This window comes from Varroa jacobsoni, unplaced genomic scaffold (genome assembly GCF_002532875.2).
Source record: "Varroa jacobsoni isolate VJ856 unplaced genomic scaffold, vjacob_1.0 contig00207, whole genome shotgun sequence".
Lineage (NCBI taxonomy): Eukaryota > Metazoa > Arthropoda > Arachnida > Mesostigmata > Varroidae > Varroa > Varroa jacobsoni.
The window spans coordinates 111,587-125,444 of NW_019214428.1; the positions used below are offsets into that span (position 1 = coordinate 111,587).

General features: G+C 43.8%; 1 protein-coding gene across 6 annotated transcripts in view; it reads left to right on the forward strand.

Annotated features, from left to right (window-relative positions):
• Hmgs (hydroxymethylglutaryl-CoA synthase) overlaps positions 1–13,858 on the forward strand; it is a 130,402-nt gene that overhangs the window by 43,254 nt on the left and 73,290 nt on the right. The window contains exon 1 of one of the 6 annotated variants that reach the window (XM_022851431.2): positions 5,815–7,496. The exons of 4 other annotated variants lie outside the window; for them this stretch is intronic. The gene's annotated coding sequence lies outside the window, so the exon portion shown is untranslated. Of the gene's footprint in view, positions 1–5,814; positions 7,497–11,668; positions 11,759–13,858 lie in introns of those variants that run through there. One more of the 6 variants, XM_022851430.2, reaches the window with a different exon arrangement.

Genomic DNA, 13,858 nt, shown 5'->3' on the forward strand with positions numbered 1-13,858 from the left:
ACGGTCAATTGCTTGCGGGAAAGACATAGAGTTTATAACAGGTTTTGCGAAAGGACCATTATCGTAGCATTTTGCTTGTTCTAGTGATTTTACTAGAGAATTCTGAGGGAGTTCACTACTAGCGACAATCGCAAAGAACGACTATTTAGCTGCTGATTTGGCGTGATTTGAGGCGCTGCCGCGCCTTACTTATCGGCACGAGTTTCGCCATTGTTTTTTATTAAGTCTCTTAATTTTCCACGGCCATTTTTGTGGATGATTGTTCTCGAGTATTTTCCAGAGCCTGATACAAGTCAAAGATACAAGTCGCATTATGGTAGTGGCAATAACAGCTAAGTCTCACATGATTCATATTATCTTCTCTACGATGAATTGTGGGGTTCTTGCAGCCACAACGGTACGCCTATACTATAATACCACTACTACTGTCCATAATATGCCCTTACAGCATGTTGCGCGTTATGGCGTTCTTATCATCTAATAAAAATACCTTGTACATAATAAGAAAGAACACGCTTGCGCTCAATGATGATGACAATGGGCTTACGCTTGCTTAGCGTGGTTATTATACTTTGTTCTTCACTGACGGCTGCTGATTTACATCTCCACGGTGCCTCGCAGTATTGCGTAGCACCTGCTATTGTGACACTGGGTCCAATGCGTTCTGTTGAACTCGACTAGTTGAAGTACGTTCAATAGCGACAGCCATGGAAGAATGTCAACGACAGTCATGTGGATACTAGTCGGGCCTTAAGCGGTACGTTACTGGACGTTCGTCGCACCTGCTGTTCTAGCTGCTGCTTTTATCAGATAGTAGTAAGGCTACTCGCTGAGAGGAGAGACACCGTTAAGATCGAGCCCACCAAAGATGACTCAGCCCAACACGCACACCTCCGTCACTATGTTTTGACACTGGTGGGGCATTTCCACCAATTGCACTCGACGTCATCCGCCCGCCATAGCCTAGGCCCGCGTTCGGCTCGTTATATCGTTTTTTGTAGAGAAAATATGGATAAAATACGTTAATGACAGCATTCTTCTATCTAGGGTAGGCCATCTAAGGTACTTTAGTCGTGTTATCAACGGATTTCTATTGCCATGTAAGCCATCTAACTAGGTATTTAGACAGAGGACATCACACATGCAATGATACGATGTGTTAGACACTTTATTATTTATAGGCTGGCTTCCGACATACGTTCAGAGGTGTTTACGTGTGTAATATATATATATATATATATATACTTCGTCAAATCTACCCTATTTAAAAGAAGTTGAGCTTTTTTCTGTGAGACAAAACGAGCATGATCTAGACCATGTATAGTTGCCATTGCAAATCAATAGCAAAAACATTGGCTACAATCTTTTCATTAATATGAGCTGAGAGAGTTAGGTAAAGTATCGATTGAGTGGATAGACAGACACACGGTCAAGTGGTTTTTGGCGCTTGTATATTCTTGGCGGGATGTAGTATGAAAATGAGACCGCCGAGAAGGGTCAGGCACCGCCGTTGTCTATCAATGCCCATCGACGCATTGTGTTATACATTTCGTCGACGATGTGACTATTTGTATTGCGCAACAGGAGGAACTTTGTAAAAGGATAGAACATAGTTTTGTGTAGGGGTTATTTGAGAAAGTCGTATTTTGAGAAAGGGTAGAATTTTACTCTGGCCAGGACGTAATCAGTCAGAAGTAATGAGTAAAGAGTCCGTCATACCCCGATTAGTTTGGCCTGGTTACCGTTCCACGCGATGGACGTATGAGATTGGACAAACGCAACTGCATATCATTGGCTTTCTTTTTCTGCGACTGGAAGACAGCATTTTCTTATTTTTGTTCTGCTACAATAAGTTTACTATATATGCTGCATCTTTTTAGCGACAGAATGTATTTGTAAAATCATTTAGATGAAGCGCGATGCTCCTAGACAGGTTAAGCTCGCAACATGTAAAGACCTAGTTCTATCAAGAGCTTACTGTCATTACTCTAGGTAAGGCTATAAGGTTTTTAGGTCAAGAAATTATAGCAACATGACTGCGAGAAGATGAGTGTGTTAGACAAAAAAGGTTACATTTCAACCTATAAATTATGCTCTCACTTTCAGGTAAGTACTACATTCTGTCGGAAAATATATCTAAGGATTGCTTACTGCGCATTATGCAGGATCATTAAGGCTACAAAGCATTGTAGGACACCTCTTCATCGGAAGTCACTGTAATATTGTGCTTAAGTCTACTGCTTAGTGACAAACTACTACTAAACATGTTGTTTACTACTAAATATGTTACATCGATGCGATACATACTTTACTACTATATCTATTCGATCTGCCTTTGTCAGGTAAACAATGAACTTCGTTTCGCAAATGGCCGTGAATAGCTCACTACCCTATCTATAGTTTTACCAAAACGATTTAGCACCATGAACGCAACATGTGTCCTAAGCTGAATTAGCAAATCGAGCAAGTTTATCGTCTAGAGGAGTAAAACATTGGTTACCGAATTGAACTAATAGTTAGTGGGCGACCTCAGTTGGAAGAAGACGATTTTCAGTAGATCGATTGGAGTTCCCCATCGGTATAACATCATTTTGTCGTTACCTTTCTTGCAAAATGAAGTTCACTTGCCATGTCCTCAATGCTGTTACGGTACGTTTATTTCTTGGCTTCGATCGACTTTCGTCCTTGACGTATTTCTGGCTTTGCGGACAACTCAGCTTCGTGCACATACGTTAAGCAGTGTACTCATCGGCAGCGATATCCTGCTAGTATTTTTGTTGTCTTTCTCCCTCCTAGTTTAACCAATTAGTCTTCGTAATTGGAATCAGATAGAAGAAAACTAGGGAAAAGATGGAGGAAACGAGGCAAATAAGGGTACTTACTGCAGGTTACAAGCCTGCCTACAAGCTAGCTTGAGTGTTCCGATCGAAAGCTAAATTCAGGTGCAACAGGACCCATAGGTGAGCCCGGCCGTGATGCCTCGGGCCTCAAGTCACATGAGCCACGTCGTGGCTCGCTTAACGCGACGGATAATACGACTGATATTGTTAGACAGGCGAGTTTGCCGCTGCTGTATAGGTTCCTCTAGGCAAATGTGAAACGACGCAGTATTCGACGTAGCTATCGTCGGTAAGTTCTAGACGCCAAGGTACGAACGACGAAGAACTTAACGAATAAAACCCAGATGGATTAGCGAACTAGTCCTCTGGCAGATCCTAAAGTATGTTTGCCGTTTTCCAGTCTAGTTGCAGAAATTATGCGAAAGACGTCAGCCACATACATCCCTTTTGACATTGGTATCGCTTGCTTCTACTCTGTTTACCTCGTGTAATGAAGTCAGCAGTGAATTAGCTACTCAAATGCCCTTTCAGTTCCAGTACTTTTCATGCCACATGACTTTTACCTGTTCCATCAGCTTTGTCGTCCTGGTCACAATCTTGAACACATACGCGTACGTTTCACGCAGTCTGTACGACTGCTGCTGGTGCTAGTACTAGCGATTAGGTGAAGCAGACAGACTACCTGGTAGGGAGTAAACTATTTACATTATCTAGTTTACTCTAGTCGTTGACGGAACGCTGCTCCGTCTTTCTCTATACTATACTATACATTCCATTATTTTACTTCTTGGCTTTCCTGACTTACCTACCCCACCCAGCTTCCTATTCAGTTGAGAAAGTCGGCTCATAGATGTTCACAGACGTCACTATATTGACTTAGGCCGACTCTTCATCCAGTCCTTTGGGAATCTGCAAATTACGCACGACATGAAAAACTTGGGCCTACTCACATTGACATTGGGGCCTAGCAGAGGTGGGCCTACAGAACCGTCGCCAGCAGGCGAAATCCGACGAATTATTCTGGTAAGGTAAGCGCCATCGACTGCGTATGTATCTGTTTCTGGTCTGCTATTGTGTATGAGCATATCTCTGTGCATTGAAATGTTCATCGTAGGCTATAAACTGCCACAAGAGGTGATAAGTGTGTGTAGTATGTGTTTTGCTTTGATATCAGAAAGAAGGAGAAGCGCTCAGGAAAAGGTGAATCTTATAAGAGTTTTTTTAGTAAAAAGAGAACGGAAACCTTTTTTTTCTGAATATATACAAATACATATACAAAGTGTTATCTACATATATTTGAATAGGTTGTAGAAATGATGTTGGATGACCGTGTTAATGTGTACTAGTCTTATTAATACATGGCTACATGAAACATGTGCCTTAGGGTACTTCTTTGCCAGATGTGCCTCCCTCCCCTTCCCTCTCGAGCCGTATGTATGTTTTTTGAAAACGGTGACTTTATATAGTCTATTATTGCAATAAACACGATAACATATCGTTAGGTTAAATTATACCGTAGTATATATATATATAAAGTTCATGACCATTGTGTTGGTACAACTTGCGCACGAGTTGTCCCACATAGACTCCACTGCCGTTTCCTAAGCTGGTCAATTTGAAATACGCCTATCATCCTTTGAGTGTTTGATCGTTTTCCATATGGCAAAAGTGTAGGAACCCTAAGTATTTTTTCGACTTGCATATTTTAACAATTTGCATCGGTTAGCGTGACTTTTGGCTTTATTTCTTTGAAGAAGGTATACCGATTTGTATTCGTCGAAGGGCAAGACGGAAAGGGTCAGTCGGTGGGGGTCGTAAGAGGCTATGCGTGAATAGTTCTTCCTGTTTGGCGCCAATTCAGACACAGTACGATTCATATCAACACCTATCCATATGCGCAATGCCGTACTTACGTTCATTACGCGGGGATTTTGCTTTCGCTTTAAGCGAACGTGTCCCACGCGCGCTAGTTTGCTCGCGAGGTTGTATCTAACAGTCAACTACCGTCATTAGATGTAAACCCTTATATTGTTGGGGGACAATTTTTGTTTTCCTAGACGAGAACTTCACTAGGATAAATGGTATTTTCTCTATTTTCGATTATCTAGCTTAATTGTAGTTGTTCGGCACCCGGAGCAGGCGAGCTTCAATACATTCGTTAAAAAAAAGTTTAAGAAACTTCACAATCAGGTGTGGCTGGAAATTAACTTTCCGAAGACGGCATTGCATTAGAGTTAGGAAAAAAAAATACAGTTAGAAAATTTCCCACTGCATACTGTTCACTTGTCCGCCCTACTGTTTATATACGATCTACAAATGTGTTTGCAGATCCGTGCAGATCAGAGATACGTGCCTTTGATAGAGGCAGTTATTGTTCCGAATTTGAATTGATTAACTACATAATTTGTCATCGCTTGACCTTTATACCATATATGGCATAGTTAGAAGTTTGGTAAGTCTGTAACTTGTTTCGACGACCAATTACAAAACTTGTTATAGCATAACTGTAGTCGTCCATAGTACCGCCGAATGCGGAAGGTGTACAAGAAAACCAAGTAGATTTACGTATGCCGTCTACTGTACCGCGACAATGAAGGTTATTTGACGTCATCTAACGGGTTCCGACTCGATTGTGAACGTTGATTAGATGTATGCAGCCTATAGCGGACTCGTTCGAGCTTTTCTTCAATCAAATGTTGCACATTGTTGGATAATGCAATTTGTGAACATCGGCTGAAAAAGTCGGCCAAAATGACACTGACAAAATACAACGCGAGCAAAAATTTCGACGAGGAGCGCTTGTATAGACGACTGAATCGCATGGGCCACTGTACGCAAACGATCTCATTTCAGGCGTATGCCAAGCCTTAGCTACTACCATATCCATGTAACATCTTGCGGTATAATTTGTCCTATCATCATGATACTACGAAGTGACATAGCTATCCATCATCTAACCAAATATGATTTTATTACAATATCATTTTTTGGTCATCGTTGTTGTGTGGCAACTGACACCGCACGAGGCAGCCGCGGTAACAATTGCTAATGCTTCAACAAAGACTTTTACCGAATAGCGGCTAGACAGAACGAGTCGCGCACCGGCCACTTGTGGTAGCCCTGTTTTTCTGCTTACTATCGTATCGTACTGGTGCCAATAGTCTGACGTAGATTGAATTTGCCAGCTAATCTTTGCAATCAGTTGCCGACATATTTGCTATCACTCCGTGGTCAACCACTTCAGTCGTACCGCCGTTCGCCAGCCACAGTCTATTCGTCACTGTCTTGTCGCAGCAACCGCTATCGCTCTGTAACGTTCTAAGTATCTCGAGGTATCTCTTTTGTATTCTCAGACTGCGATTTTCAGCGTCCTGCCGCGCGTTTGCCGCCGCTTCCAGGCTTCGTCCATGGCCAGCATTGCTGATTTAGCAGCCCACTACTGCGCCAGATGACGCCGCTGCTGCTGCGCAGCGATTTCTGCATTGTCGATGCCTTCGGTCGAGTAGAGAATGCTATAACGGCCGCAGCCGTTCTCGATCACTGTCTAGGCGAAACACGAAAGAAGAAAACGTGTTTGTTTCGCGAGCTTTTTTTTACGACAGCGTTCGACGGACAGCGCTCGTTGCCTGCCTGCCAGTTCGCTTGACAACAAGTCACAGTCTCTGCGAGTTGCGCAGAAGTCGCTCAGACGTCGACTTGCCGTTACCGTTCACAGCGCCGCCATTTACCATCGCGCATCCCTTCGACGTTGTTCCTCTGCATGTCAGCCTGTTTTTCTGTCTTTTTGACCGTCTTTCCCAGCTACGATAACAACGACAACGTCAAAATCGTCGGAACGCTTTGCGGATTTGGGATTCAGTTCAGCGGGTCAAAATTTCCGCCGCCGTTGCCGCGCTGCTGTCGCCGTCCCTGTTTCGTTGGGTTTTTTGGCGTCTGCTGCTCTTCTGCCGGTTTCTGGTGTTGTAGTAATCGGTGGTTGGTGGTTGTTTCATCGTGACTGCGCCCGTCGCAGCGTCTTCGTCTCCGCCCCGCCGCTCTCTCCCCGACTCCCCCTCTCTCTCTTTCACGTTTCCATCGTTGTGCGCCGTCTTTCTTTTCCCGGCGAACGCGCTGAGTGGTATAACTGCATGTTCGTGCCGGTAGTAGCAGAATCGCCTGCGCCAGCTCTGATCCTCGGCTGTGCTGCTGCAACTCGCGACGCGTCTCCCCGCTAGTTACATTGCCGGCCCATGCTGCAGCGCTGTTCTGTGAACAGTCACCGTGTAGTATCGGCTCCCGCTGGTCTAGGGCTGCTAGCAAGTGAGAGCGGCTGGTGACATACTGCTGCCGGCAGCTGGTAGGCTTCGCTCGTGTGTGTGTGTGTGTGTGTGTGTGTGTGTGTGTGTGAGTGGGTGCGTATGACGTGTGTTTGTGTGTGCGTGGCCGCCTATGCAGCATCGATCCCTCCAGCAAAAAAGAAGACGGAAAAACTTAGGGAATAGGGGTGAAGACTAAGGTCTTACAGCCCGCTCTATGCGACATTGTATGTGCGAACGGATACAAACTCTAGCCAAAGATTAAGGGATAAAAACAAACTGATTGTTGACATTTCGCTAAAAATACGGCGTGTGTATACGAACTGTCCAGTGGTCAGTGTTACACTGTAGGGAGATTAAAGTGAGTGCACCTAGGATTACTTACACATCAGTATGCACATGATGATGTGTATATCGGTGTTTTTGTGCGTAAACTATAAATCAGTTAACTGAGTTGTCACCGTTTCAAAACAATCGTATTAATGATAATAACTAGAACTGGATTTCATTATCGGAAGTATAATGGTTTGGTAGGTAGACGTTAGTTGTTCTCAAGTTATTAAGCTACTTCCACTGAACCATTTGAGGAAACAGGTCGATGTGTTACGTTGGTACGTAAGTAATACGTACGTTAGTGTAGGCTACTTCTTTTTTTTTTCGGATCTATCTCTCACTGGAAAGCTCATTCTTAGGTCTGTTGTTATCGGCTCGCCTGAAACACAATTCATATTCTTATTTCGGGCACAGCATTTTCAACATTTGCCTCATTTTTAGGCAGAAAAAAAAAGTCGTCGAAACAACTTTGGATATCTATTCGAAGTACGAGAGCGTGCGTTAGAGCCCTATGATTATGAGACGCAGGCGGTCCACGACAAACACTAAATGTGGTGAGATGTTCGATGATAGGATGGCATCCAAATCAGAGATGCTTTGAAGATCCGGAAAATTGTTCGCCACCAGATTTGCCCATCATTAGAATCTGAACTGTAAACAAAAGTTTGTTGCACGCACGAGATTAACCTTTAGAACAAAAAGAAAAAGACTTTCACAACATTTGTCTATCAACAACGGACATATTCAAAAGTGCAGGGCGGTACTGCTGGAAATGGAGCCATCATTCATGCACCAATGAGGTCGCGATAGAAAGCCACGAGTGCATGGACTTCTATGATCTCACTACCGAAATAAGCTCTAGCTTATGCATTGCGGTAATGTTAAAATTTTGCGTCCGCTACAGAAATCATTGGCTTACTAATTTAATTCGAGCCCGATTTTCCCGACATATCGATAAGGGATATAACACAGGCTTTCCACTACAGGCTACTTATTCTCAGACTGAAGTAGTAGCAGGCCTAAAAAATATGCTGGATCGTACGTAAAAGCTAAACAGCTGCCACGAAGTTAACATTTGTCACAAGAAGTCATTACTTCCTGCTCCGTGTTGCCTGTCAATACGACAACGTCCTGTAGTGAGCCTGGACCCATCAGTGCTCGAGACTGATGAGAAATAGGTTACATTCATAATTCACTAAGCTATGCTACATGTTCAAATTGTTAAGTGCTTAAAGTTTTGAAGTTAATCGATGAAAAAATGTTGGGTCCTGGCTGGTCAGACGCCAGGGTAGTCCTGAATAATTGGCCGATGTGCTACGACGAACGCGATGACACGACGCATCACGTCAAACAATATCCTAAGATAAGTTAAAAAGGCTGATTTACAATGGCTTTAACATAATTGTTCTTTTTTTGCTGTTAGAATTGCCAAAACTCGTTTCAATCGTATCTAGATAAAATGATTTTGTGCCTAACTTACGCATCTTTGTACATATTATTTTGTATTTCTATTTACTTGAAATTCGCTCGTCCTATAGCTCACTCTGGTAAGGCGTCCTTATCATAGACTATATGACAATTCTATCATTATCAATAGAATAAATCGAAAGGTCGTCAAATTCATTAGATCTTTTTTTAAGATCTTCTTAAGTACGATTACTCGATTTTTTATAATTCGAACTAGCGCATGAACCTATGCTAGAACATGTAGCAGCCTATACGTGTTGACATGTACACTTAAATGGCATTGCTTACGTTCTATGAGATCCAAATCACTATTCGAGCTCGATTGTCCTGTCAAATAAACGATTCTACTTTCCTGCTAAATGCGAGATGTGAGAAGATGAAGGGCTAGGAAATTTGTCCTGTTCACAAAAATGTATGATCGAATATATCTAGTCTAAGATGGACTCTCTCAGATTGCAAGACGGCATTTAAAGACTAGGTCTAGTGCCCCTAGACAGTTGCGTATAGGCACAAGTGAACAGTTATGGTACACCTGCAGTGTTGTCGCTGGTATTAGCGTATTGGGTTTCGCCGTCGTTTGTTCATTTAGTTTTTGCGCCATGTGGGGCGAACCGCAGGCGACGTTGTCCTCCGCCGCCGTTATGGCCGCGTACTGTGACCGTGGCCGAATATTTTGTGGCGGGCGCTTTGGTCTTCAACTTCGTTGAGGTGTGCGCGCTCGCGTTCGTCTTTTTTGTTTTGGGGTCAACTGCGCTACTGCCTCGTTTTCACACGATTTAGATAGGTTGATTCGTTGTCATCGTTGTTGACTTTTGAAAATGCCTATCTCAGTCAGCCATAGGATTCGCTGTACCAGATGCGATGAAGCTTCAGTGATGCTTTACGCTTATTAGCCACTGCTACCGTTGTTCTACCACTGTTTGTGTCATAGAGCCGTGCTCACGTCGCGATATCCAGCTTGGTTTCTTTGCTGCGTCGATGTTGGTGCTGCGCACGCTCTCGCGCCGCAACCCCCGCCGTTCCTGCTATCGTTATGGTGAGTCTATTCGCGTTCGTCGTTTGTTGCCTTCGACTTTAACCCCATTTTCGTGTCTTCCTTCATTGCGGGTTTCTGACTCTGGCCGCCACTGCTGAATGCAGCATCGTTTCTGCCTTCTATGCGCACCATCGTTGCCATTTTTGATGACGTCTAGTAAATGTATATATGTCGCTATGTATCCGTTAGCTAGCATTGCTTCTTGCCAGTGATGGACGAGAGCCGTTGCAGAAGGCGGTTGCTGTCGCGTGTGGTAAGAGTAACGAGGGCCAGATACGCTGGACAGCATGATGCAGGGGCCGGCCCATAACAACAATCAGATATCTTACGCTTAAACCGTCGTTAGCTGTTTCGAGCAGCGCCCGAAGCTTCATAGAATAAAGAGAACTCAGCTCTGCGTAGGAAGCTTACTTTGGAACCGATCGTGGTTATTGGTGAACTGTGTCAAAGTGTGAGCCAGCGAAGCTAAGAAGTTACGGGCTTCAGTTGCCACTGCAGTGAACATTGTTATAGCTACGGGAGTGTTGTAAAAGCAGTCGAATATAGTATATGGTTTAACGATTAAGCTATTTTGGTCTGTTCTGGTTGGAAGTAACTTCGTATGTGTGGTGTGTGCTAGCGACAGCATCATATAAGACGATTATCTCAGACAGCCTGAATAGGTGCCTTCTTTGACGTGGTACCCCATTAAGTGAGTGCGTTCTAGTGGCGCTACTTTTCATGAATGCTCTATTGGTATTATATATAGAGCAGCTTGATATATGATGCTCTTCTACTGAGCGGCATGGTCCGAAATTTGCCATTCATTTATCTGAACGGGAGCAGTTCACAGCAATTGGGGATATTCCCCTGTCCATGCCACGTGACAAGCCCGCAAATTACGCAGAGGAGGCCGCAAAATCGTTTATGGTGACTATTGACTGAACCGTGTTTTGGCTGCACTAGTCTTAGTCATCAGCTGATCAGTGAGATCGTTTTGCGTAGTGTCTACGAGGATCGACAGTGCCTATTCGATACGAGCCGGAACGCGCTTGATAGACATAGTTCTAGACACTATTATACAGACAGATAAGAAGACAAGGACCGGAGAACCTAAAAGTGGAGAAAGAAGTGTATTTTCATTCCAAGACCTCATAACATCGTCACCAACTCTCTCTCTCTCTCTCTTTTTCGTTTTTTCTGTGTTACTATTCGAATGGACAGACGAGTTAGTGGCCCATCCACGGTTGCATTGCTTTGTTACACCTGGTCTCTGTCGGCCTATGTAACAACGATTTGGAAGCGAACAGAGCGGGAGCCACGATGGTGACATCTGTCGTGACGCGCGCTCATCTCATCATTTCGACCACCTGACAGCTGTTGTTAACGCTCGTACTAGAGTACGAGCTCGATGTGTCAATGGCCAGGCCATTGTCCACACCTGCACCCTTTGCTTGTTAGGTCGGTAGCGTTATATCTGCGTAGCATCGTCCAATAGCTTGGAGCGCAGCCAATGCGGCAGCAGCAGCAGCAGCAGCAGCAGCAAATATTTTGTCGTAGCGATCTCGTCACCAAACTTAAGCGAGAACTCGAACGGTCATGAAATTTCGTCATTTTAGATTGGCTACCAAGTTACTTACAGGTGCTACGATCGCCAGCTAGATTTCACCTAGTTTGACTAAGTAGGTCTAGGTTAGGAAAGCGTAGTCGACTGGACGACACTATTGCCCACAAAGCCGTGACCTTCACCAAGGTACCTGGGGTAGCTTCCACAGCCCGGACACAGGGCACCATCGGCCAGCTGCAAGGTAAGCTGCGTCGATCGAAACACAGTTACATCAGTGACGTTTGTTATGCGATTCGGCACCCCTTTTTTGGCTACGGCCGGCAGAAACGGTAACAAAAGTAAAGAAGGTGGCCATTTAAAGCAAGAACAACAATAGAGTTACCTGCATACGTAGTATCTAAAACTAGAAGACGAAATAATGCCATGCGCAACTGGGAATCTACATGTAGAATAAACAGGTCCTAGGGGGCCGCCAACATTAGGACGACGAAACAAATAAACGCTTGGGAATGTCCAATGGACTATTCTGCTTGGAGGATACTGACGAGGCAAGCGTGTGCCACAGCAATGATAGTTTAACAGATACTTAAACAACGATAAAATATATATAGTAAGCGTTTATACACTCTGTAGTTATCGAATTTAACTGTCCTATATTCAAAACTGGTTAGCGGTATATATTTTGTTACTGATTTTAGCAAGATAGTTGCTTCGAGAGGTCTTTTAGCAGAACTTTGAATAGAAAGAACATGCCAGTTTTATTACTAGCCAGATATTAGTTGTTCGCACTTGGTGAGTACACGTGGGCGTTCTTTGGCAAAATGGGACCCCACTTCAACATATACGGCACGTCGTATAGGTGGGTGCTTATAGACAAGTGTTCAAAATGTCTATAGCTTTAATTATCTCTATTTAATCGATATCGTACATCAGTGACCATAGACGTAAAACACCTCGTTGAATATTTAAATTTAAACCTTTGGTTATGTTTGTAAAAATGTATTGCCCCTGCTGCCACTTTGGTCAGTGATTCAGACGCTGACCCTTCGCAGAACGATATCATGGTACGATTTCGGCACGTTCGTCTCGGAAAGTACACACAAGATGGCAAAGGGCGAACGCGAGCTTTTTATTTTTGCTATTAGAAGAGCTTCGCTTGATATGCGGTCCGGTCGGTCTTTTTCGGGCGGGCTTCGAGGCAGTGTTCACAATCAAAATGTCTAATTGAAATAGTTTTAACTGTACATACGACTGCTAGCAGCCGTCTAGCAAACATAAAATAATAAGGTTCCACAAAGCCTAGCGCTCAACAAAGATTGGCGGAGAAGCTTTGTAGATCGTCGCGATCATAATCAACGAAATCTCTGTCCATACTGGCATTTGAGGTCACGGGAGTGCACTAGAAAGGTATCTATTCCTTTCTTTTTCGGGTAATCTTTACCATTTTTAGAAACTGATCTACTTTGAACCGGCATCTGTAAGCGAGTGAAATAGTACCATCGTATATTGAAGGAAAAGCCAGCTCGATTAAATTATCTTGAGTCAGATATCCAGCCACTGATACTGCAAGCTAGCTCTCTCTCTAGTTCCATCAAGCTGAAGGGACAGATGGCCTGCTACAGGGACGAGGTGGTATAAAAAGCCTAATCTGACAGACGCAGTGATCAGAGGATCAGATACTCATGACACTGATTGAATTCCCCTTGATCTTATAGGTGCACATTTGTTAATGACACTAAGACAAAATAACGAGCAACAATAATAATATTAATAATGGATCGGCCGACGACCCCTATATATACAAATAGTAAAAAATAATAGCGCGCGCCCCGATCAACGGATATGCGTCCTAACCGAACGCTGCAACATTATCAATAATGGCCAAATTAAGTGGAAAAATGCAAGTACTATTTTCTATGTTTTACAGAATGTGCCGGCGTATAGAGAAGTATTTACTGCAAGCAGGACCTGAAAGTTAGGTGGCGACGATGACATTTCGGGACATGCTATGCCATCATACGTCTATTATGATACTGGATTAGGATCCCGATACTTCTGGGAGACAAAGACATGACTTCTGCAGGATAAGTTATGTGTGCACGGTTTGCGAACGTGTCTCTTTCTCCACAGAAGGGCAGCACCTCTACAGTCACCAGTTTATGAAGGGCGGCGCCGTACCCATGAATAACAGCAAGAACGATCCAGAGCGGCTGATCTGCTGCTCCCGCTGATACTGTCGTAGCACAGAGTTTGGGATTGGCCTAAAGTTTCGGGATGTATGGCAACAAGGCGTACATATAATAATTAGTGGAAGCTCCGTCTGTCTTTACGCAAATGCAGA